At 48.9% G+C, this 25817-nt stretch overlaps 1 long non-coding RNA gene across 1 annotated transcript in view; it reads right to left on the bottom strand.

Annotated features, from left to right (window-relative positions):
- Positions 1-5049: 5049 nt before the first annotated feature.
- LOC128842662 (uncharacterized) overlaps positions 5050-25817 on the bottom strand; it is a 34660-nt gene continuing 13892 nt past the window's right edge. The window contains exons 2-3 of the long non-coding RNA XR_008446085.1: positions 9623-9855; positions 5050-5446 (exon numbers count right to left, since the gene is read on the bottom strand). This is a non-coding gene — a long non-coding RNA (uncharacterized LOC128842662). The remainder of the gene's footprint in view (positions 5447-9622; positions 9856-25817) is intronic.

Below are 25817 nucleotides of genomic sequence, written 5' to 3'. Positions count from 1 at the left end.
GGATCTATAGGAGTTTGTCTTTCGCCATCTGGTAACCTTATCTGCATGTACCGTGGTGTGTACAGAAGAATCACAGAGTATCCACTTCGATTTCCTCAACAAAGTGTTTAATTTTTATTGTCAGAAAGAGAGAATATTTCCATGGCATGGAAGAAATCCAGACAGATCCTCACCAGGTCCCAGCCCACCTGGCCTCCCAGGCAGTCAATCAATACAGCTGACAGCTAAAACTTTCATTCACCTTCCATCTATTCCCAGGTCATTTCTACCCAGTAGGAAATTAGCAATTCACAATGGACTTTCGTGCATGGTGATATAGTCGGCCTTTTAGGCCCATATGATACAAACAGCACATGACTTCACACACTGAGCGCGAGGCTACAAGGCCAGTCATTCAGTGCTATAGGCAAGGATGGCTCAACCTTCAACCCTTTCTCCATAAATTGCAGCTGCCATTTTCCCTTTGTAAAATGCTCAGATCACTAGAGTTTTTCCTGTTAAACTGAATAATTAGGGCCCTACTGACTTCATGGCCATGAAAAATGCATCACGAACCATGAAATCTGGTCTCCCCACTGTGAAATCGGGTCTTTTATGCTTTTACCCTATACTATATAAATGTCATAGGGGGAGATCAGTGTTTCTTAAAGTCGGGGCCCTGATCCAAAAGGGAGTTGCAGGGGGGTTAAAAGGTTATTTTAGGGCAGTCACAGTATTGCCACCCTTACTTCTGCGCCGCTGTCTTCAGAGCTGGACAGCTGGAGAGTGGGGGCTGCTGACTGAGGGCCCAGCTCTGCAGACAGCGGCACAGAAGTAAGAATGGCAATCCCATACCAGGCCATCCTCCTTCCTTCTGCACTGCTGCTGGCAGCGGCTCTGCCTTTAGAACTGGGATCCCGGCCAGCAGCTGCCACTCTCCAGCTGCATAGCTCTAAAGGAACCCTGCCACCAGCAGCAGCACAGAAGTAAGGGTAGCAATACTGCAACCGCCCCTACAATAACCTTATGAACCCCCCCCCCAAACACACACACACACACACACACAACTCCTTTTTGGATCAGGACCCCCACAATTACGACACCGTGAACTTTCAGATTTAAATAGCTGAAATCAAGAAATGTATTATTTTTAAAATCCTATGACTGTGAAATTGACCAAAATGGTCCGTGAATTTGGTAGGGCCCTCTGAATAATGTTGTGATGATGGGACGTCAAACATGACTTCAGCACAGGTCTCTCTCTCTTGCATCCCTGCGATGCTGGGGGCTGGAGATGAGAAGTTCTGCAGCTCCCTTTCCGGCCGACATTTCTACCATTCTATGAAAGCGATGCATTGAAGTGCCAGACTCCAGCCCTGAGCACGTCCAGTGACCCCCATTCATGCTTGTTCTTCGGTGGGTCTAGGACTGAACACAGGTGCCCCCAGAGATTGCACAACTAATCCTGGCGAGCGGTTGGAGTACTGAACGGCATGGACCGAGCCCCCTTGTTCCACACGCTGCCCAGGCCTGGCCTACACACAAGACGCACTGGTTTAAATAGAGGTTCGATTTTAAACTGGTTTAGTTGAACTGCTGTAACTTTGTGTGTGGACTCTGTTAAACTCATTGACACCTGGTTTATAAATTCACACCTGGCAAGCCAAACGGATATAGCTATTTTATACTGATATAAGTAGGTCCACACAAGGGTTAGCACCTGTTTAACTAATTTGGGATTTAAACCAAGTTAAACCAGCGCAACTCCTGTGTGAAGACCAGCTGTAAGAATGGCCCCTTACGCCCCACATTTATCACCTACTCGCAGCTCAAGGTCTGCATACAGCCACGCCTGTGTAGAGTCAGTCGGCAATCTAGGATGCATTTAATCTCCAGGAAGCACATAGTTTTTCACTCTAAAGTCTGAGGATCGGATTCTGATCTCTTTCACAGCACAGTAAATCCGGACTTACTCCAGATATACAGTGGTGTGGATGAGATCACACACTGTTACTAGTTATTTGCATTATTGTAGAGCCCAGAGGCCCAAACCAGGACCAGATCCCCCCAGCACTAAGGGAGAGGAAGTCACGGTCCTGAATTATTTTGCCATCTGGTTGGCTCTAGGATTGGATTTTTACATACCTGGTCTGTGTTTGGAAAACGCAGACTGTGGCTACTCATGGCTGTGTCCATGCTCAAACATTGCACAAAATGGTCATTCGTCCTCTGTCCTGGCAGCCAGGAGCAGCCAGCAAAGGAAAATGTTTCTCAGTGGGATGTATTTGTGGGGTAGGAATTTAAATCTAGTGTCCTCCAAGATTTTGCTTTCGATATTATGACAATCACACGGAGGCCCAACATAAATGGCCCTTGAGGCTGCATCGGGAGTACAGTAATGAAATGCATTTGCAAATTTAGAGCTGTCTCCCCAGACAAGTGATTTAGTGCAACAGCAAAAACTAGGGTTACCATACGTCCGGATTTTCCCGGACATGTCCGGCTTTTGGGGGCTCAAATCCCCGTCCGGGGGGAAATCCCCAAAAGCCGGGCATGTCCGGGAAAATCGGGAGGGCTGGGTGGTGCTCGGCCGGGGCCGGCGGTGCGGGGCCAGTGCGGGGCCGGGGGCATGGTGCCGGGCCGGGCGCGGGGCCGGACGGGGAGCCGGGGGCGCGGTGCCGGGCCGGGGTCCGGGCTGGGAGCCGGTCAGCCGGGCCGGCGGGGAGCCGGGGAGCCGGGCCGGTGGGGAGCCGGGGAGCCGCTCAGCCGGGCCGGCGGGCAGCCCGGGGGTGCGCCGGGCCGCCGGGGGCCGGCAGTGCTGGGCGGGCCGGGGGTGGTCGGCCGGGGCCGGCACCCCAGGGCCCGAGCCGACCCAGGCTGGAGCCGCCGGGGGGGCCAGACTGGGCCGCGCCTCCTCCCCCCCACACCCCCCTTACCTGCTTCAGGCTTCCCGTGAATCAAATGTTCGTGGGAAGCAGGGGAGGGGGCGGAGACTTTGGGGAGGGGGCGGGGTTGGGGCGGGGCGGGGGTATGGGCGGGGCTGGGGCGGGGCCGGGGGCCGTGGAGTGTCCTCCATTTGGAGGCATAGAATATGGTAACCCTAGCAAAAACAATCCCATGGAACTGCAGCTAACTGTTTTAGGGAAATGTGTAAGGGCATCTGCACAGATTGTAGTAGCGCTAGAGGCTAGCTTGTTGCTTAAATGAGCTTTATTGCTCCTTCTATTACAAAAGGAACATCTTTGAAGTGCTACCAGCTAATCAGGGCTTGTGACTGTCCAATGCTCTGCTCTACACATTTCATCTCAGCAGTTTCTCAGTGCACTGAGAAATCAGGAGCAGTGATTATTTATGGTGCCATTGAAAACAATCACCCAGAGTAAGGATGAGAATATGATCTTCTGATGATTGCAGATGGTCATGAGCTTGGTTCACAAAATTATGGTGTCCGATATTATATTTGCCCCTTAACACAGCTTAGATTTCTTCCCAAGATTTTTTTTCTAAATGAAAGAATAGTGTCATACTGGCTTTGAATTTGGAAAACAGTTTCACATAAAGAAAGGAAAAAGGTCTCTGGGGTTCAAATCAAAACCATTTGCTAGGAAATTAAACCGGTCTTTGAAACCATATTGGCGGAGTTTCTTTCCCAGAACCAGCTGCATTATGGTAGCTCGGGTCTGGGGTGTGAATGGTGCAGGGAAGGAGGCCGCACTGTTCCAAGTGTCCAGGGAAGGAGCAGCCCAACCCCACAGTACTTCTCTAGGCAGGATGTCCCCTGAGGCCAGTGGGCTTTGCGTGTGGCTTAGAAATAACACCGCAGTGTTCTCGGAAGTGGGAGCTTAGGGGTGCCTGGGCTCAGTGCTGGGCTCTGCTCAAGGCAGAATCTCAGAACCCTTCCTGAGCAACCTCTCCTCTCCACTTGAGAGGATTGAACACCGTCATCCAGGCCAGTCTGGACGCTCCCCAAACATTTGTCCTGGGGTATGATTGTTTGTGCGAGCCCGAGCGCAGCAGGTGCCACTGAACACACACAACACGTCAAAGGCAAAGGACTCTGAACTGCATGAGCCCTGCTGAAGGCCTCATGCCAGTGGTGGAGCAGGCATCAGCAGTCCCCTTTGCCATGCCCCCAGGACACCGTCCTCCCCTACACTGGGACCACTGCGTGTCCTCTGCCATCATTCCACCAGTCAGCAGAAGGGGAGAGTCTCCTCCGGCCACTGTATGTCCACTTTTTGAAGCAGAGCAGACTTAGCAGACAGGAGAATCCAGCTACAAGTCTTGAATAATCATGTTAGAAATGGAACCCGGATGCCGTGTTGGGCCCTGAGGGTCCTTTATAGCTCCCACTGCACACGACCACCATTGTTCCCTTGGCTCCCAACCCCGGGGCCAATGAAAGCAAGGCTCCAACTCACAGGGGTACCTCAGGCAGCTGCTCACGTCATGCTCTGGTAAGTCAGGAAGGGAGAGTGCCGCTGACACTTGGAAGAGCAATCAGCAGCTCCTGGCTTTGTTGCTAATCTTCTCCTCAACACATGACAACATTACAAAAACCACTCCAAAAGCACAGAATCACATCCCCCAGGCAATGGGGTGCAGCTACCCCCAGCTCCTGCTAGTGTTATTCTGAGAGACTGGGACTGAGAATATTTATCTTCCCTTCACTTCTTAAACCTAAACAGGATTTAGCACCTTGGTCCCAAATAACTAGCATTTAATTTAAATACTCACTCTCAATTAAGCCTCTGTGTAATTATAATTATTAAACGTTCATATTGTGGTAGCACCTAGAGGTTAACCAGGGGATCGGAGCCCCACTGCACTGCATGCTGTAAAAAAAGAAACAATCCATAATATATGACAATCCCTGCCCATAAGAGCCGAGTGTCTCAGAGACGAGGCGTGACAGGTGGAGGAGACAAACAAGGGGACCAGGATGAGGCAACACAAATCCTAGGACGAGCACAGTTCTTAGCCAGTCAGGAACAGGGATCTCTGTCTCTCATACACACACTTTATTTTCTATATACAAGTTTGTAACCCATCCACAAAACCCATCCACAGAAGCAGCATGAAAAGAACTCTAAACAAAATCAAGACTAGACAATAGATTGATGACTTGATGTCAATTCTGTTCAGCCTAGTAACGATTCTAACTTTTAGACTTTTGATTTTTGGCCTCTCTCTATCACTTCACGGGAATCTGACTCAGAGATCTCCATGAAACGCTCACGGAGATACGGGGCAATCCGTTGCCGCAGGTTCTTCGGCAGAGCTGCTTTGTTCCTTGCCCCATTAAGGGTAACTTTCCCGTGCCACTGTGCCGTCATGGCGGGGGGACCATTGCTGCACACAGGTGAGCCACATAGGGGCCAGGGTGGAAGCTGCAGTCTTGGAGAAGACCCTCCCTTGATTCCGTGCTCACCCTCAGCAGCGAGAGATCTTCCATAATGAACACAGCCTGTGGAAAATGTGGGGACAGGAATGATTATAAGGCCCCCCCTACAGTGCTGGCTCTCCCCAAGAGCCCCGTGCCCAGTGTACAGTACGGTCCTGGAACACTGATTTCCCCTACTCCTGCGGTTACTCACCATTTTGGGGATCTCGTGGCTCACGTGTGCTTGCCTGGGGTCAGCCAGTTAGTGACAGGTATGTGAATAGTGGCTGTGTTTTAAATCACTGAATCAGTGGTCTGGGTGTTGCAAACAATACTGCTTCTGTAAAATGTTGCACTTTGGCTTCACAGAGATGACCTTGAGAGCCCAACCTCCCTCTGTTATCGGCGGCTGAACGGCTGTGCAGAATTAGAAAGCGGCCACGAAGAACTAAAGAGAACTTTCTGCATGAGGTTATGATGCACTCTGCTGCTGAGGAACAGGAATTGAAGGAGTGGCGGGACAGCGAGAAGAGGGACTGAAAGGAGAATGTGGTGCGCCAGAACGAAGCCATGGAGCAGCTCTTAACGATATGAAGCGCCAAGTGGACATGCTCCAGGCACTACTAGCACTGCAAACCGAGCAGCTTCGCGCCCGCCCCCCTTCCCCCTTCCCTTTGCAAATATTATGGAGCATACAGCATGTGGCTATAAGCGTAGGAATATTGTCATCGGCCAGGTCCAGCCTCCCAGATAGGCAGCACCAGCGGGCCTTTAAACGGCCAAAAGCACACTCAGTTATCCTGCACTTGCTCAGCCTGTTGTTAAACTGCTCCTTGCTGCTGTCAAGGTGCCCAGGGTATGGCTTCATAAGCCACGGCATTAAGAGATAGACAGGGTCTCCCAGGATCAGAATGGGCATTTTCACGTCCCCAACGTGATCTTCTGGTCTTGGAAGAAAGTCCCTGCTTGCAGCTTCCTGAACAGGCCAGTGTTCCGAAAGATGCGAGCATCATGCACCTTTCCAGACCAACCTGCGTTAATGTCCGTGAAACACCCACGGTGATCCACAAGCAGTCATCCTGGGCAGGGATTCACTTCCCTGCCTTAAATAGGTTTTACATATGGTGGGAATCCTTTGTTTTCCAGTGTGGTTCCCTCCCCCACTCCCCCCAGTGGAAAAATACTGGTATTCTATCATGGAGTCCAGCACTAGGTGACTTGATCACATAACCCTGCAGTGTTAATGCAGCCATGAGTCAGAGGCTGTTTGTAGACTCCCAGGAAAGCTTCTCAGGAAGGTGGGAGATTAGCATCTTCAAAGAGCTATTGTTCTCCCTAATGGTCCATTGACTTGTTCCCAGCTAACCAGCCAGACTGGTTGCATTCTGTCTGGTGGGCATTCCCCAGGTGCAAAACACTTTTGTAGTACAGATGTATAGTCAATATTCCTAACTTTATATACAAAAATGGTACATGCATACAATTAGAATACTCCTATTCAGTAAATCATAACCTTTCCAATGATACCTCACATGACCTATCTTGCATAAAATACATTATGATTATGACACAATCATATAATATTACTATGAAATTATGGGAAGTATATATGGGAATCTCCCCCGTAGATTACAGCCAGAGGGTTAGTCACTGACTAATGCGAAGGCAGTGTGCCTAAAATCCTCCTTAGGTCTTGGTTATCTAACTTCCGAGTTTCAGAGTAGCAGCCGTGTTAGTCTGTAGTCCACGAAAGCTTATGCTCTAATAAATTTGTTAGTCTCTAAGGTGCCACAAGTACTCCTGTTCTTCTAACTTCCGAGTGTTACCAAAAATTTTAGTGTTATCCATAGGTGTTTTTACAAAGTTCTGGGTTTCTTTTTCCAGGTTGCCTGAAAGCATTTTAGTGTGCAGCATTGTTAACACAATGTAGATATCAATATCTTTTAGAGCAGTGGTTCTCAAACTAGGGCTGCCGCTTGTTCAGGGAAAGCCCCTGGCGGGCCGGACTGGTTTGTTTACCTGCCGCATCTGCAGGTTTGGCCAATCACAGCTCCCACTGGCTGTGGTTCGTCGCTCCAGGCCAATGGGGGCTGCAGGAAGGGCGGCCAGCACATCCCTCGGCCCGCCTGCTTCCCGCAGCCCCCATTGGCCTGGAGCGGCGAACTGCGGCCAGTGGGAGCTGTGATAGGCCGAACCTGCAGATGCGGCAGGTAAACAAACCAGTCCGGCCCGCCAGGGGCTTTCCCTGAACAAGCGGCAGCCCTAGTTTGAGAACCACTGCTCTAAAAGATATTGATATCTACATTGTGTTAACAATGCTGCACACTAAAATGCTTTCAGGCAGGTAAACAAACTGGCCCGGCCCGCCAGGGGCTTTCCCTGAACAAACGGCGGCCCTAGTTTGAGAACCACTGTTTTAGAGTGTAGGTGTCTTGGCATTTAGCCACCAAAGCCATGAGATGATGTGCCTCAATTTCCCCTTCCACACAGCAGTCTAGGTTTGTTATGCTTTCTCTGCTGTGCCAAGCTCTAAGCCTGTTTACAGGTACTAGCTGAGAAGCAGTATTCTTACAGGACTTCCTTGGTACCACTCCCCGCATGTTCAAAAGTTTCTTTCAAAAATCATGCATGTCCCACATTTTTAAAGGATTTACCACCAATACCAAATTTTTAGTGACAACCAATAGACTGTGTATTATAAGACATAACAGTACCAGAAAATTCATGACAGGGAGGTGCTTCCAAGTATGTTTATCATACCACGCCTTCAGTTTAGACAGACCGGTTTGTTAAGCATTTATGGTGTTTTGCAGCCCCTTCCTGAACCATGGTCCTGCCATGAGGGCAGGGGACTGGACTCTATGACCTCTCGAGGTCCCTTCCAGTCCTAGAGTCTATGAATCTATGAAACCATAGTATGTGTTCAGGTATTTGATTTTTTTCCCCCTTTAGTGTTTTGTTCAGTAAAAGTTCTCAATTCATGTATGTCTTTGGGGCTTTGGCGAGGAAAGGGTGTAAGGAGACCCTTGCATGTTACTGGCCACCCCCCTGCAGAGCTGCATTCCATCTCCAGGGCTATGCCCATGCAAACAATCCTCCACACCACCTTGGGGGTTTTTTGTATCCTCACTCCTCATGCTGGAACCCTCCCCACCCGCTTTTCTCAGCTCAGGAGAATGCGTCCTCCTCCCCTTTCTCAGGTCGGTCATTAGCATTTTCACTGACACCCAAGTCATTAGAAAGACTCTTATCCTGCCTTAAAGAGACAGCGTTTGTTTTCACGAGTACAGCGGAACACCATTTTGCAGTCTAGGTTTGTTATGCTTTTTCTGCTGTGCCAAGCTCTAAGCCTGGACTGGGGTCGCGCCTCTCTCTGTTCCCACGAGGTCTATTGTAGGAATGTTCCCCTCCGGGAGGTCACTTACACAGAGTTCCCTCTTACAACCTAAGCTGCAGGTGGGGAGCCTGGGAGCTGGAGCACAGATGCCAATCTAGCAAATTTCTCCTGAGCAAACCCTCCCATGCAATCAGTGAAGAGACGCTCCTGTACCCCCCCGCCACACACACATTTCTTCTTAACGTCTCTGTCTGGGCCCCCCTCTAAGGCACACACCTCTGTGCTCTCTAGAGTGGGATCTATCCCCTGTTCAGCTGTGGGCTCACAGCTAACAACCAGAGCAGTCCTTTCACTGGTAGGCACTACACCTTCCTCCCTCTTTGAACTGGGCTTGCCTGCAGGTAGAGCCCATGAAACCCTCACCCACCGCAGCGGTCTCTAGGCTTCCATCCTCTCCTCTGGGCTTCCCTCTAGGACACATCTTCCTATGCATGCTAGAGTGAGGTCTGTCCCTCGCTTATCTGCAACCTGAGGGCAGCCAGCAACCTGGACAGTCTTCTCACAGACAGGCAAAACATTCCCTTCTGCCCTGGAGGAAAAACTGCCTTTAGCCACCAGGCCGCAGGAGCTGGTCTCAACCACACCCTCCCCTGGTAGCAGACTGTTTTCCACTGCTACATTTCCCCAGAAGTTCCTGTTACCTTCCTCTTTCCCTCTGGGGCTTCAGCACAAAATTCTTCCTTGTTGCTGACAGACCCCTGGACAGCCTGAGCCACGTTGAAAAAGTCGTTTCCTAATAATAATAACTGAATTCCCTCTGATTTGCCAGGAACTTAACGGGATAAATATTAACGCCCGTAAAACACTGTTCACCTACAGAGTGCTAAGTATTATCATAACCCACCAGCTGGTGTGTTTTATACCTTCCCTTCTGTGCCTGAGCCCCAGAGGATGGGAGTCTGCTCCAGCCCCATCTCGCAAGGCTGGCTTTTTAGCTCATGCTTTCAGTTCTGGAGGCCCCTGATGTCAGCCGGGTGGGCAGCTGTTGCATTACCACCAACATCTTTTGGAGTATCCAGGTGCCTGGATCCATCCACAATAGTCCAAGTGGTCTCTGGAGAGAAGGCAGCTTATTGGCGCTGTGCCCCGCTTTTGGCTGAAAAACAGAGAAAACAATCGTCGCCGTAATTTATTTCTATAGAACATCTCAAGAGATTGAAGATCTTAAAGCGTTTCAGACAATCGCTTGATTACATGCTGTAATTGAGAAATTGTACGTAGGCAAGCATTATGTCTTGACAACATCTTATATACAGCCATGGATATTTGCACTAATACTAATTAATCTTTGCCATTATCAGAATGGGAGAACAGATAATTAGTTTCGAGAAAGAAATGAAGAATTACACCTTGTACAATAGATGGATTAGGAATGCATAAAATCACCTACCCATGAGAAATGAAAAATAAACGAATTACATAGGAGTTTTAAGCAGCATGAATCCTGAGAAAAGTTTTTAACTATAAAAACAGACTACACAGTATTTCCTGGGGCATTTCATCCCTGAATAGTTGGGCCAGTTTGTCTTCATTGTGCTAGTGGCCAAACCCTGCTCCCCTTAGTCCTACAAAGAGTCCCATTACAGACTTCCCATCCAAGTTTTTCCCTCATCCTTGTGACTGCTTATATGGATGAGGGTTGCGGGATCAGGACTTGTCTGTCTTGATACTCATTCATAACTCAAAACGCACAATGTTGAAGACAATGGGCAATTTTTCTAATGACACCAATGTAAATGTTAATACCACCATGTAGAGATAAGGCACTGAATCAATAGGTGTTCATTTAGTCTTAGTCCCACCATTCACCATAACTGCAAAACACTCCCAAATGAGACAAGGTTGCTCAGTGCAGCAGCATCACTACATCGAATCCGACACTGGATTTCATCTCCACATTTATTCAAGCAAGCAATTTCCCCAGGATCCTAGACAGCAGTTGGCTCTCTGAACGTAGACTCTAGAATGCAGAGTTCCCTGATCAGCAAGGTCAGACAAGAACACCCTTGCTTTATACTACGCATTGTGAGCAAAGCCCACAGGTAAGTGGGGAACATGGAGACCGGGAAGATGGGTCGGAAACGAGAGGGAGTGTGGGCTATATTGGCAGAGAGAAAGGAGAGTCAGGACAAAACTGGGAGGAAAGATCAAACCAGTATCTTAGATGCCTATATACAAATGCGAGAAGTATGTGGAATAAGCAGGAAGAACTGGAAGTGCTAATAAATAAATACAACTATGACATTGTTGGCATCACTGAAACTTGGTGGGATAATACACATGATTGGAATGTTGGTGTGGATGGGTACAGCTTGCTCAGGAAGGATAGACAGGGGGAAAAGGGAGGAGGTGTTGCCTTATATATTAAAAATGTACACACTTGGACTGAGGTAGAGATGGACATAGGAGATAGAAGTGTTGAGAGTCTCTGGGTTAGGCTAAAAGGGGTAAAAAAACAAGTATGATGTCATACTAGGAGTCTACTACAGGCCACCTAACCAGGTGGAAGAGGTGGATGAGGCTTTTTTTAAACAACTAACAAAATCATCCAAAGCCCAAGATTTGGTGGTGATGGGGGACTTCAACTATCCGGATATATGTTGGGAAAATAACACAGCGGGGCACAGACTATCCAACAAATTCTTGGACTGCATTGCAGACAACTTTTTATTTCAGAAGGTTGAAAAAGCTACTGGGGGGAAGCTGTTCTAGACTGGATTTTAACAAATAGGGAGGAACTCATTGAGAATTTGAAAGTAGAAGGCAGCTTGAATGAAAGTGATCATGAAATCATAGAGTTTGCAATTCTAAGGAAGGGTAGAACGGAGAACAGCAAAATAGAGACAATGGATTTCAGAAAAGCGGATTTTGGTAAGCTCAGAGAGCTGATAGGTAAGGTCCCATGGGAATCAAGACTGAGGGGAAAAACAACTGAGGAGAGTTGGCAGTTTTTCAAAGGGACACTATTAAGGGCCCAAAAGCAAGCTATTCCGCTGGTTAGGAAAGATAAAATGTGGCAAAAGACCACCTTGGCTTAACCACGAGATCTTACATGATCTAAAAACTAAAAAGGAGTCATATAAAAAATGGAAACTAGGACAAATTACAAAGGATGAATATAGGGAAACAACACAGGAATGCAGGGGCAAGATTAGAAAGGCAAAGGTACAAAATGAGCTCAAACTAGCTACAGGAATAAAGGGAAACAAGAAGACTTTTTATCAATACATTAGAAGCAAGAGGAAGACCAAAGACAGGGTAGGCCCACTGCTTAGTGAAGAGGGAGAAACAGTAACAGGAAACTTGGAAATGGCAGAGATGCTTAATGACTTCTTTGTTTCGGTCTTCACCGAGAAGTCTGAAGGAATGCCTAACATAGTGAATGCTAATGGGAAGGGGGGTAGGTTTAGCAGATAAAATAAAAAAAGAACAAGTTAAAAATCACTTAGAAAAGTTAGATGCCTGCAAGTCACCAAGGCCTGATTAAATGCATCCTAGAATACTCAAGGAGCTAATAGAGAAGGTATCTGAGCCTCTAGCTATTATCTTTGGAAAATCATGGGAGATGGGAGAGATTCCAGAAGACTGGAAAAGGGCAAATATAGTGCCCATCTATAAAAAGGGAAATAAAAACAACCCAGGAAATACAGACCAGTGAGTTTAACTTCTGTGCCAGGGAAGATAATGGAGCAAGTAATTAAGGAAATCATCTGCAAACACTTGGAAGGTGGTAAGGTGATAGGGAACAGCCAGCATGGATTTGTAAAGAACAAATCATGTCAAACCAATCTGATAGCTTTCTTTGATAGGATAACGAGTCTTGTGGATAAGGGAGAAGCGGTGGATGTGGTATACCTAGACTTTAGTAAGGCATTTGATACGGTCTCGCATGATATTCTTATCGATAAACTAGGCAAATACAGTTTAGATGGGGCTACTACAAGGTGAGTGCATAACTGGCTGGATAACCGTACTCAGAGAGTTGTTATTAATGGTTCCCAATCCTGCTGGAAAGGCATAACGAGTGGGGTTCCGCAGGGGTCTGTTTTGGGACCGGCTCTGTTCAATATCTTCATTAACGACTTAGATATTGGCATCGAAGGTACGCTTATTAAGTTTGCAGATGATACCAAACTGGGAGGGATTGCAACTGCTTTGGAGGAGAGGGTCATAATTCAAAATGATCTGGACAAATTGGAGAAATGGTCTGAGGTAAACAGGATGAAGTTTAACAAAGACAAATGCAAAGTGATCCACTTAGGAAGAAAAAAATCAGTTTCACACATACAGAATGGGAAGAGACTGTCTAGGAAGGAGTACGGCAGAAAGGGATCTAGGGGTTATAGTGGACCACAAGCTAAATATGAGTCAACAGTGTGATGCTGTTGCAAAAAAAGCAAACATGATTCTGGGATGTATTAACAGGTGTGTTGTGAGCAAGACACGAGAAGTCATTCTTCCGCTCTACTCTGCTCTGGTTAGGCCTCAGCTGGAGTATTGTGTCCAGTTCTGGGCACCGCATTTCAAGAAAGATGTGGAGAAATTGGAAAGGGTCCAGAGAAGAGCAACAAGAATGATTAAAGGTCTTGAGAACATGACCTATGAAGGAAGGCTGAAAGAATTGGGTTTGTTTAGTTTGGAAAAGAGAAGACTGAGAGGGGACATGATAGCAGTTTTCAGGTATCTAAAAGGGTGTCATAAGGAGGAGGGAGAAAACTTGTTCACCTTAGCCTCTAAGGATAGAACAAGAAGCAATGGGCTTAAACTGCAGCAAGGGAGGTTTAGGTTGGAAATTAGGAAAAAGTTCCTAACTGTCAGGGTGGTTAAACACTGGAATAAATTGCCTAGGGAGGTTGTGGAATCTCCATCTCTGGAGATATTTAAGAATAGGTTAGATAAATGTCTATCAGGGATGGTCTAGACAGTATTTGGTCCTGCCATGCAGGCAGGGGACTGGACTCTATGACCTCTCGAGGTCTCTTCCAGTCCTATAATCTATGAATCTATGAATATACATCCTTCTTCCAGGTGCTGTTCTGAGAGCAGGAGCGCCGCCAGCTTTTCTGCCACCCTAGGCAGCGGAAGGTCCCGCCCCAAAATGCCGCCCCCCCCAGAGACAGCGGAAGGTCCCGCCGCCGAAATACCACTGCAGTCGCCGCCCCCCAAATTGTAGCGCCCTATGCGACCGCCTAGGTCGCCTAATGGGATGTGCCGGCCCTGGCTGAGAGCAGCTCAGCAACACCCACAAAATGGGCCTACAGACTTCATCTTCAGAAAGCCAGTATCCCACAGCACCCACACAAAGATGCTGGCCTCCCTCAAAACCCACCTTTCCAAGACTGCTGCACTGGCAGGCCTTCTGTGTAAAGGGGGAAGAGACTTTCTTCTCGGAGCACCATTCACTCTAGCCCTGACAGGCCTGGGATTGCAGGACTCATGCTATAAAGCTCTGACCTAGAGATTTCAGATGCCCAGTCTCCCCGCCCTGCTAGCTCCACCCCTAGCTATTGTGTAACTCTTGGCAGAGTAACTCTCAGCGCAGCAGGGAAGGAACAGAGAAGCTAGGGTGACCAGACAGCAAGTGTGAAAAATCAGGACAGCGGGTGGGGAGTAATAGGAGCCTATATAAGAAAGACCCAAAAATCGGGACTGTCCTTATAAAATCAGGACATCTGGTCACCCTAAGAGAAGCCATTCCAGGAGAGTGGCCCAGCTGAAGTCTCCCCACACTCCGGATCTTTGCAGCGTTATCAGCACAGCACGCAGTCTGACATTGGTCAATCTCTGCTGGTCAGCAGCTCTCTGACCTCCTCCCCTACCCCAGCCCATCTGCAGGGGGAACCAAAAGAGCGCTGAGTGTGCACCAGACACCTTGGCTGTAGCTGCAGTAGGAGGACAGCAGAGGTAGGAACGCCGAAAGGAGGGCCAAAGAGACAAGCTGTTACTTTTAATGCTCTCCTCTGCAAAAGGAATCCTTGGTGCCACTTCCTGTAGGTTCACGACACCAACCTGGGCAGTGCTGCCTACTAGGAATAGTTGGATTCTCCAGGGTTGAGGATGGAAACTGTAGCTTTCTAGAGCAACTGAAATTTGCATTACAATTGTTCGACATAACAGCGCTGCAGGCAGAGGAGAAAGGTGCAGACTTGTCAGGATCTCTGGAACTTTAGCAGAGGCTAAACCAAGCTTTCAAAAATAATAAAAAAAAAATTATTCAAAACATTCCTTCATAAACAGGAAGATATAGGAGAAAAAAAAGATACAGGCCGCTCTGCAGGTGCCGCCAGCTCTCCCCTCTGACCACCACACACAACCCCTCTTCCGCAGCTGCTAAAGGAGAAAGGAGAAAGGGGAACAGTGGCCAGTCAATCCCCTCCCTGTGCTCCCCCAAAACCACCTTCACTGTAACATTATCAGATCCCTCCCTGTTTAGGGTGACCATACATCCCGTGTTGGCCAGGACAGTCCCTTTTTTAAGCTGTGGGGGGCAGGGCTGGCTCTGGCTTTTTTGCCGCCCCAGGCAAAAAAGCCTCCAGCCGCCGCCCCACCCCGCACAGCAGGGGAGGGTGCCGGGAGGTGGGGGGGAGGGCGGCCGGAGCCCCGGAGGGAGGGCGGCGAGCCCCCTCCAGGTGCCGCCCCAAACACAAGCTTGGTGGGCTGGTGCCTGGAGCCGACCCTGGTGGGGGGACAAGTTGAGATGCCAGCCCGCCACACGGCAGCAGGGGAGGCAGAGAGCTGGGAAGGGGAGGCAGGGTTCCAGCATGGGTGGGGAGCGGCAGGGTTCCAGCAAGGGGCCCGGCAGCCTCCTGAGGGCCCCCCCCGCAGGGTTCTAGCCACGGGCAACAGTCTCATGGGGGGGGGGGGCTCGGGCGAGGGCTGGAGGTGTCCTGTTTTCTCTTTGGGAAATATGGTCACCCTATCACTGTGGCTCTCTGCTGCACAGCTGCCATGAAGAGGGCACCTGGCAGAAGGCCAGGACAAGAGTCATGAGCAAATGGTTAGTTTAGTCTCTCTGGGAAAGCGGCAATTTTGTGTAACTGTAAATTGGCAGAGGGTTAAAAGGACAGAACTATCAGAGCCATCGAATCAGGCAGCCTGTTGGCCTAAGGAACCACAAGATCTCCTCACCATCACCTTAGCTTCCATCTTCCCGCTACCCCATGCAACAGACATTCGTTCCATCTCCTCTGCATTAGGCTGTAAGCTCTCGGGACGTGTTCGTACAGCATTCAGCACAATGTGCTCCCAGCCTACGGAGGCTGCTGGGCTCCACTGCAACACAGGTAAATAATCCACAAGGAAAATATTGAAATAAAGTACTTTGAGAGTAGGTTTTAGTGCGCACAGAGTGCAGAGAAGGCCTTGTTCGGATCTCCTATGTCGGGGCATTTCCACCTCTTGCTAAGCAAAGCAGATAGTATTTCCCAAGTATTAAGAGTTCATTACTGAGCTCTGCTTAGGACATGAGAATACTGGGAACAGAAGGTTCCTTCCCCGCCTCATGTGGCCATCTGCATGTGGCTTGATCAAATCCATGGAAAGGCTAAAACAATAACACTTAGCATTTTATATCATATTTCACCTAAACAGCCCAAAGCGGTTTGCAAACACGGATTCATTAAACCTCACCATTAAGCCCCTGTCTGGAAGGCAAGTGTCTTAACCTCTAATTCACATCGAGGTAGACATGGAGTGATCAAGCCACTTGTCCTCTGTTTCACAGCAGACCAGACCAAAGAACAGAACTCAGGAGTCCCAGTTGTCAGTCCCCTACTCTAGCCACTAGTTCACACTTCTAGGTGAAGTGTCAACTAGTTTAGGCCTTGGCTACACTCGCGGATTCACGTGGCAGCGCTGTGAAGCGCGAGTGTAGTCGCGCCACCAGCGCTGCGAGAGCCCTCTCACAGCGCGGCAAGTACTCCACCTCTCCGAGGGGAATAGCTCGCAGCGCTGTATGTACTCCACCTCTCCGAGGGGAATAGCTCGCAGCGCTGCAAGTACTCCACCTCTCCGAGGGGAATAGCTCGCAGCGCTGTATGTACTCCACCTCTCCGAGGGGAATAGCTCGCAGCGCTGTATGTACTCCACCTCTCCGAGGGGAATAGCTCGCAGCGCTGTATGTACTCCACCTCTCCGAGGGGAATAGCTCGCAGCGCTGTATGTACTCCACCTCTCCGAGGGGAATAGCTCGCAGCGCTGTATGTACTCCACCTCTCCGAGGGGAATAGCTCGCAGCGCTGTATGTACTCCACCTCTCCGAGGGGAATAGCTCGCAGCGCTGTATGTACTCCACCTCTCCGAGGGGAATAGCTCGCAGCGCTGTATGTACTCCACCTCTCCGAGGGGAATAGCTCGCAGCGCTGTATGTACTCCACCTCTCCGAGGGGAATAGCTCGCAGCGCTGTATGTACTCCACCTCTCCGAGGGGAATAGCTCGCAGCGCTGTATGTACTCCACCTCTCCGAGGGGAATAGCTCGCAGCGCTGTATGTACTCCACCTCTCCGAGGGGAATAGCTCGCAGCGCTGTATGTACTCCACCTCTCCGAGGGGAATAGCTCGCAGCGCTGTATGTACTCCACCTCTCCGAGGGGAATAGCTCGCAGCGCTGTATGTACTCCACCTCTCCGAGGGGAATAGCTCGCAGCGCTGTATGTACTCCACCTCTCCGAGGGGAATAGCTCACAGCGCTGTATGTACTCCACCTCTCCGAGGGGAATAGCTCACAGCGCTGTATGTACTCCACCTCTCCGAGGGGAATAGCTCGCAGCGCTGTATGTACTCCACCTCTCCGAGGGGAATAGCTCGCAGCGCTGTATGTACTCCACCTCTCCGAGGGGAATAGCTCGCAGCGCTGTATGTACTCCACCTCTCCGAGGGGAATAGCATGCAGCGCTGTATGTACTCCACCTCTCCGAGGGGAATAGCGTGCAGCGCTGTATGTACTCCACCTCTCCGAGGGGAATAGCGTGCAGCGCTGTATGTACTCCACCTCTCCGAGGGGAATAGCTCGCAGCGCTGTATGTACTCCACCTCTCCGAGGGGAATAGCTCGCAGCGCTGTATGTACTCCACCTCTCCGAGGGGAATAGCTCGCAGCGCTGTATGTACTCCACCTCTCCGAGGGGAATAGCTCGCAGCGCTGTATGTACTCCACCTCTCCGAGGGGAATAGCTCGCAGCGCTGTATGTACTCCACCTCTCCGAGGGGAATAGCTCGCAGCGCTGTATGTACTCCACCTCTCCGAGGGGAATAGCTCACAGCGCTGTATGTACTCCACCTCTCCGAGGGGAATAGCTCGCAGCGCTGTATGTACTCCACCTCTCCGAGGGGAATAGCTCACAGCACTGTATGTACTCCACCTCTCCGAGGGGAATAGCTCGCAGCACTGTATGTACTCCACCTCTCCGAGGGGAATAGCTCGCAGCGCTGTATGTACTCCACCTCTCCGAGGGGAATAGCTCGCAGCGCTGTATGTACTCCACCTCTCCGAGGGGAATAGCTCGCAGCACTGTATGTACTCCACCTCTCCGAGGGGAATAGCGCGCAGCACTGTATGTACTCCACCTCTCCGAGGGGAATAGCTCGCAGCGCTGTATGTACTCCACCTCTCCGAGGGGAATAGCTCACAGCGCTGTATGTACTCCACCTCTCCGAGGGGAATAGCGTGCAGCGCTGTATGTACTCCACCTCTCCGAGGGGAATAGCTCGCAGCACTGTATGTACTCCACCTCTCCGAGGGGAATAGCGTGCAGCGCTGTATGTACTCCACCTCTCCGAGGGGAATAGCTCACAGCGCTGTATGTACTCCACCTCTCCGAGGGGAATAGCTCGCAGCGCTGTATGTACTCCACCTCTCCGAGGGGAATAGCTCACAGCGCTGTATGTACTCCACCTCTCCGAGGGGAATAGCGTGCAGCGCTGTATGTACTCCACCTCTCCGAGGGGAATAGCTCGCAGTGCTGTATGTACTCCACCTCTCCGAGGGGAATAGCGTGCAGCGCTGTATGTACTCCACCTCTCCGAGGGGAATAGCTCGCAGCACTGTATGTACTCCACCTCTCCGAGGGGAATAGCGTGCAGCGCTGTATGTACTCCACCTCTCCGAGGGGAATAGCTCGCAGCACTGTATGTACTCCACCTCTCCGAGGGGAATAGCTCGCAGCGCTGTATGTACTCCACCTCTCCGAGGGGAATAGCGTGCAGCGCTGCAGGTGCTGATTACACTGGCGCTTTACGGCGCTGCACTCGCTGTGCTGGGGGTGGGGGGTGGTTTTTCACACCCCTGAGCGCAGCAAGTGCAGCGCTGTGAATTGCCAGTGTAGCCAAGGCCTTAGTCTCCTCAAGGAAGCCAGCTTCATACTTTGAAAAACGCTGGCCTAAGGTTTTATAAAATCTGTAGAGATTATTTATTCTCAACATCATCTCCTGCATCAGTGGATACCAGCCTAGATGATTATGGCATTGGTTGATTGTGAATCCCCTGCAGATGCTCTCAGCTGGGAGCTGCTCATTGGCCTAAAACAAAAAACTCTGGTTGCCTGGCTCTCCCAGGCAACCAAACAAGGTGACGCAATCAAAGGCACACATGACCTTCCACGCTGATAATTCACTTATGCAAATGGCTAACCAGTGAATTACAAAAGTCAATATGACAGATTGGAGGGGACTGTCACTTTTGCTTGATCAATCAGAATTTACAAGATAATGTTAAAATAAAGAATGAAACACATGCAAAAAAAGAGGACTTCACTCTGCTGCTTAGCACATTTGATGGGCTCCCCTACTGAGCAAACAGATTTTCTCAAGGTCAGAGGAACGTTTGGGCAGACAGGCTTTCTCTGCTTTAAGTGACTGCTGCTTTTCTGATATGCAGGCTCTTGGGAAACAAGCTCTGCCATCCTTAATGGCATTCTTTTTAAATTGCCATATTGCGCTCACTAGCATAAAGCAAAAGGATGTAACTGGGGCAGTTATTTTTATACAGTGAAGATCTGAATGAATCTAGCCATCATTGCTGACAGTGCTTCTGCAGTTGCTTGTTTCTAATATTAAGATGGTACTTTGGATGTTCCAGTTGTCAGCAGCCAAGTTCTCCCCCCACTTACACCTTCTGCAACCCCATTGACCCAGGGGGTTGCACCGTGCACATGAAGGCAGAGTTGGTCCCTTGAAATATGTAACATTTCATATTCAGCTTTGCAATATTGCAATGTTTGTAGAGAATTTTGAGATCCTTGGGGGAGCTATATAGTAATACTTTACACCTCCAGAATCTAAGGTATATAGACTTACCTTCCCCCTATCAGAAGTTGGCATGCTCCAGAACTCTTCATCCATGGAGAGTTACTAGCAGATTTTATACAAGGGCAACACATGGTACAGGTGGTGGGGGGTCATCTGTTTTTTCAACCTTGTACCACCTTAAGCAAGAGAATTCCTACCAGAAAAGTGGCAGGTATTAGATATTGTATTTGGAATAGAATTCTAACTTTAAAACTATTAAAGACTGGCTGGGATCACAGGGCCTTTTCTACTTCTTCCCTCAATTATTAATAGTAAAACCTTCATAATCTTTGGATGATGGCTCCAAAAGGTGGGGAATTTTAGCACTGCTAGCTCTGCATTAGATGTGGATATGTAAGAACCCACCAGAGTCATAGTATACTCCTATGCAACTCTAGAAGGGCTTGTCTGCACTTGAATTTTGAGTCAAGTTTTGATACGTTACACAACATTATTGTAAATTATAGTGCAGACACTCTACAGGCCTTTAGCAGCTTAGGGTGAAACAACTAGCAAGGTATGTTTAGTGTTTGTAATAGGATTTATAATCCTGTAAATTCATGTGGCAAGACACAACCAACAATTCAAGTGCAGACAAACCCAAGTGTCTGTCCAGAGAGCCTGGAGACAGGAACTCTCTGCAGTATTGGTAAGACAACAGTACTTGGGCCTGAGTTAGGATTTTACAGCAACTAACCCGCTCACAAACTTCTCTTGAGCTTTGAGGACATATCCTCCAGGAGAAGCATGAAGAAGTTTGCTATCCAACCACATACAGCAGCTACCATTATCAAGTCAGTGTTTCCCTACGTTCCACAACGTGACCTGGAAGTGGGGACAGCATGTTGTGGCTAGAAGACACTGAGTTTTTAATGGCTTCTAGCTGCCTGGCTTTGCATGTCATTAGAAGTGAGTTGTTTGGTAACATAAAATAAATGTCTGGTCCCACTCAGGGCCTGGAGTAATAGCTTTATTATAGGTAGTTATGTGTGCCAAGCAACTTCCAGTATTTAGTAAAACAACCTGCAGGGACTGCAGTGTGTGTCATCGTGTGTCCAGCACTAGTGTCACAATGGTAATCTAACATTAGTCTTTCCACAGTGAAATGAAAATACTGGTTGTTTCCTTCTGAAAGCCAATGGGTAGTCTCCAGTGCAGTTAGTATTAGCTGGTAACCTCACAGCAAGTAGGAAGTACATAGGAACTTTAGATGTTAAATTCAAACCAATTCAACAGAAGATTACTAGATTTTGGCTGCTATCACAGTTTGAGTATTACCCTTACTTGCAGCATTCTGCTTGACCAAAGATGTAGAGAACATCTTTGAGCAAGACACAGAAGCCACTCCTCATCCCAGGAGCTGCAGGTGCTGAATGGATTATTTTCAAGTGGAATTCTGCAACAAATTAAACATGAGAGCGGCGGTATCGCGTCATTACCAAGCTGACACATTCAGAGCTAACACACTGTGTACGGGGGATCTGAACAGAAGGGAGATGCACCTTTGTTTATAATGGAGAGATGGGCCAGACTGAGATACAATGTAACACCACTGATGTCAATGGAGTTACACTGGGAATTAGTGTAGTCGAATGAGGTTTGGATCATTATCTTGTACCTGTTCTCTAGAAAACACGTGGCTCTAACTCATTACTGCACCATAGAAATAACGCCTTCTGATGTGAACCCAGGAACCGCGAGCCCCTTCAACCTGGTCATCAGGACCCTGCCCCATGAGCCTCCCCAGCTGCCCCTGTCAAAGAAAGTGATCAGGTTGGTTTGACAACAATTTGTTCTTGACAAATCCATGCTGACTGTTATTTATCACCTTATCTTCTATTCTATTTACTTCCTTGCCCTCATGTCCCACCTGATAACCAACTGGTGGGACTTGCAGCCACCTGAGGAGGGCAAGGAACCTGAAGGAGCAGCCTGTACTCCACTCTGGTCCCATGGCCCACAAGGGATATTAGTTGTCACCTCCTACATGGAGCCGTGAGCACGGGCATGTACCTGCCATGGTTCACGAACTCCCCTGACACCTTCCCTTTTGCAGCAAGAGGGAGATCCTGGTGCACATCTACACCGAGTGCATCAGGTTGTAGCCCGTCCTCCAGCTCCTGCAGAGCGTCTTACTGAAGTTCTGGCTGTGCTTCTCCCCTCACCTGATTTTTGCACATCCCATCCATGGCCCCACTAAGTTGAGAGACCAAGACGGCCATTCATCATTCCAGGACGAGGAAGCTCTGACTGTGGGACCTATTTCCTGTGCCTTATCCGATCACACCTCGGGGCAGAGTTCTTCTTGGCAGCAGCCACTGGCCCCCAGCATGCCTTTCAGGAGTAATGCACGCTCTTAGGGGATTTCTGCTTGGTGTTCCCTCTGGATCCCTGATTCTTTACCTCTGACCTCACTCCCACTCCTGTTTTTTCATTTGTTGTCCCCAGAAATCAATTGTAGCCTGGGCTTAGTGGTTCTTCCCCCTTAATTGAAGGGGTATGCGTTAGTTATGGGCAGGCCTAGACCAGCCTGCCCCAGTACTACAGGGAGTACACACCTTCCAACTTTTGCAACAGCCTCCTTCAGTACACAACTCTGATTCATCCTGACAGCAGGTCCTTCTTGTGCTCTCACAAGTTTCTGCCCAAACAGATAAAGTTTGGCAAAGTCATAAGCAACTGAAAACAAGGTCTGTTAATGGGAAGTGTCAGACAATCTTACCAGCCCCATCTATAACTGAAATAGCATCTATTTGTCTTTTTGTCTCCAAATTATAAAGAGAGAAGTGATGCTAACAACCAATGCTTTCAGGTCATTGCTGAGAGACACAGCCTGCCCGTCTATGAAGAATGCCCTTGACCAGTGGTCCCCAAACTTATTTGGTCATGCTCCCCCCTCCTTACCCGGTCCTCCCGCCCTGGCCAGGAGCCACAGTTGGGGCCAGGAGCTGGTGGCTGGGAGCCGGGCCAGACCTGCAGCTGAGGGCAGGACCAGAGCAGGGGGCAAAGCGGGGCTGGGTGGTACTCCTTCCCATGGGCCCCACCGCGCTCCCCGGAATGTTCCTCCACACCCCCTAGGGGGGGCACACCCCTCAGTTTGGAGATCACTGTCCTAGACTGAGTAGCTCTCAGATGGACTGTGGTGACTCTCATACCTTCCGCACCCAGGGAAAATGAAGGTAACAAGTCCTTGAACTGACGTGTACAGACATAGGGGTTCATTCTGGTCTTTTATACCGACAAACTCATTGCGTTAGACAACATTACTGATGATTCACACCAGTACTTGGGCGATCCCTCAGTCTGTGCGCATTAGAAGTACCACTGATTTTGCCTTCCCTAATACTTGGTGCTTACCTTGTGCATTATTCTGGATTAGGCTGTGGCTAGTTTTGACCGGGGTCCTAGTGGGGAGCCAGTTGTGGTCACTTAATTAGGGTGAACTGCAAAGAATGGGACAGAATCCCCATAAAGCTAGTGGATATTCCAATACTTAAGGTAAGGCATGATCCAGCCGGGGTCGATTTATTGAGTCTAGACTAGACCCCCGAGTGCTCTCCCGTCAACTCCTGTACTCTGTCGCCGTGAGAGTCGACGGGAGAGCGGCAGCAGTTGGCTCACCGAAGCAAAGACACCGTGGTAAGTTGATCTAAGTACGTCGACTTCAGCTACGTTAGTCACATAGCTGAAGTTGCATAACTTAGATTGACCCCCACCCACAGTGTAGACCAGGCCTTAGATTCACCAAGCCAGCATAAAACAGCTTCTTTATGACCTTACTGGTTACTCAGAAGTCCAAACAACACAGTTCCCTTAAAGTGATCCAGCCTCAGGCCTTATATCTGATTGCAGGAACTGAAAGCTGTGTCATTCTTTGTTCATGTTCAAAACAGGCATTCTCGTTCAGCAGCTTTCCTTCCATATCAGCTGTTTTTTGTTTTTGATGAAGCCTAAGTAGATCTGAGATGACAGGATCAGGACCCAAGGATGTTTTATACAATTTCATGTCTTTTTGACAAGTTGGGATTTCCTCGGGGGAACAAAAGGTAATTAGGATGACTTTGAAGGAGGTCCATCACTGATACTTAGCTACAGGGCCGCCGGGGGGGGGGGGGGGGGGGAGAGGGGGGGACAAGTGGGGCAATTTGCCCCAGGCCCCACAGAGAATATAGTATTCTATAGTATTGCAACTTTTTTTTATGGAAGGGGCCCCCGAAATTGCTTTCCCCCAGGCCCCCTGAATCCTCTGGGCAGCCCTGCTTAGCTATAGAATTAACGTAAGGCCATTTGCTTGTTCCTCCACCATTCACAGATTATTCGCTCTACATTTCAAAGACAGGTTTCAGAGTAGAAGCCGTGTTAGTCTGTATCCGCAAGAAGAACAGGAGTACTTGTGGCACCTTAGAGACTAACAAATTTATTAGAGCATAAGCTTTCGTGGACTACAGCCCACTTCTTCGGATGCATATAGAATGGAACATATATTGAGGAGATATATATACACACACATACAGAGAGCATGAACAGGTGGGAGTTGTCTTACCAACTCTGAGAGGCCAATTAAGTAAGAGGGAAAAAAAAAAAACTTTTGAAGTGATAATCAAGCTAGCCCAGTACAGACAGGTTGATAAGAAGTGTGAGAATACTTACAAACTCCCCTTGTAAGTATTCTCACACTTCTTATCAACCTGTCTGTACTGGGCTAGCTTGATTATCACTTCAAAAGTTTTTTTTTTTTCCTCTTACTTAATTGGCCTCTCAGAGTTGGTAAGACAACTCCCACCTGTTCATGCTCTCTGTATGTGTGTATATATATCTCCTCAATATATGTTCCATTCTATATGCATCCGAAGAAGTGGGCTGTAGTCCACGAAAGCTTATGCTCTGTGGAAGCAGAGAAAGAACTGACAGGAAGGGGATGCAATACATGACAGTTCGTTAGCAAGAGTCAGGCTAACTGTAACCCTGATAACGCGAGATTTGTAGAAGCGAGGATTGTGTGAGGCGGGTGAGAAAGAACTGTGTAAGAAGTCATTATGACCTGGTATAGATAAGGTGTAGAAGACCTTGTGTAGATAAGGTATAGAAAATATTGTATGTTGGCAAGAGTCAAAACAAGTGAGGAAATGAGAGATCAAGATGGCCTATGTATAAACAAAATGCAACTGTTGCTCATTATTGTCTGTAACAAAAGGTATAAATGCTTGCTGTAATTGTTTACCTGTTGAGAGACCTGCTTAGCTCTCTCCCTCTGCGCAATTGTGAGAGTTAATAAAGCATCTGACTTGCTATACCTAAACAAATAGTGAGAACTCTGTTTTTCTCCGACAATTTGGGGGCTCGTCCGGGATGGCAACGCCCGCAGAGGCACCGGCAGCTGCTACGGATCGTTCCCCTTCGAACCCCATGGCGCCACAATAGAGGTAGGAGACCTTTTGAAATCTCTATTGGGGTGTCGGAGGAGGACTGTCCGTGGGGCCGTCTGCCCCTGTTGGGCTCACGCCATCCGAACTTATTGACTGTGCAGCAAGGTCAGATGCTGAGCGGCGTAATAGGGGAATTGTTTGCCGCCCCCTGTAAGCATATGCTAGGTGTATAGGGTTTGCACCTGTGTTGAGGGGTTGTTACCGCCTCAGGAGGGGTTTTTACCGCCTCGAGTGATGCATCGAGGTACTTGGGAATAGTACCTGGAGGTACTTGGGAATAGTACCTGGAATAAGGCCTTGGTATGTGTATGTGTGTGTGTGTGTGTGTGTGTGTACACCAGTGTGAATT

Source organism: Malaclemys terrapin, chromosome 9 (assembly GCF_027887155.1).
Source record: "Malaclemys terrapin pileata isolate rMalTer1 chromosome 9, rMalTer1.hap1, whole genome shotgun sequence".
Lineage (NCBI taxonomy): Eukaryota > Metazoa > Chordata > Testudines > Emydidae > Malaclemys > Malaclemys terrapin.
This window is presented reverse-complemented; position numbering and strand designations above follow the sequence as displayed.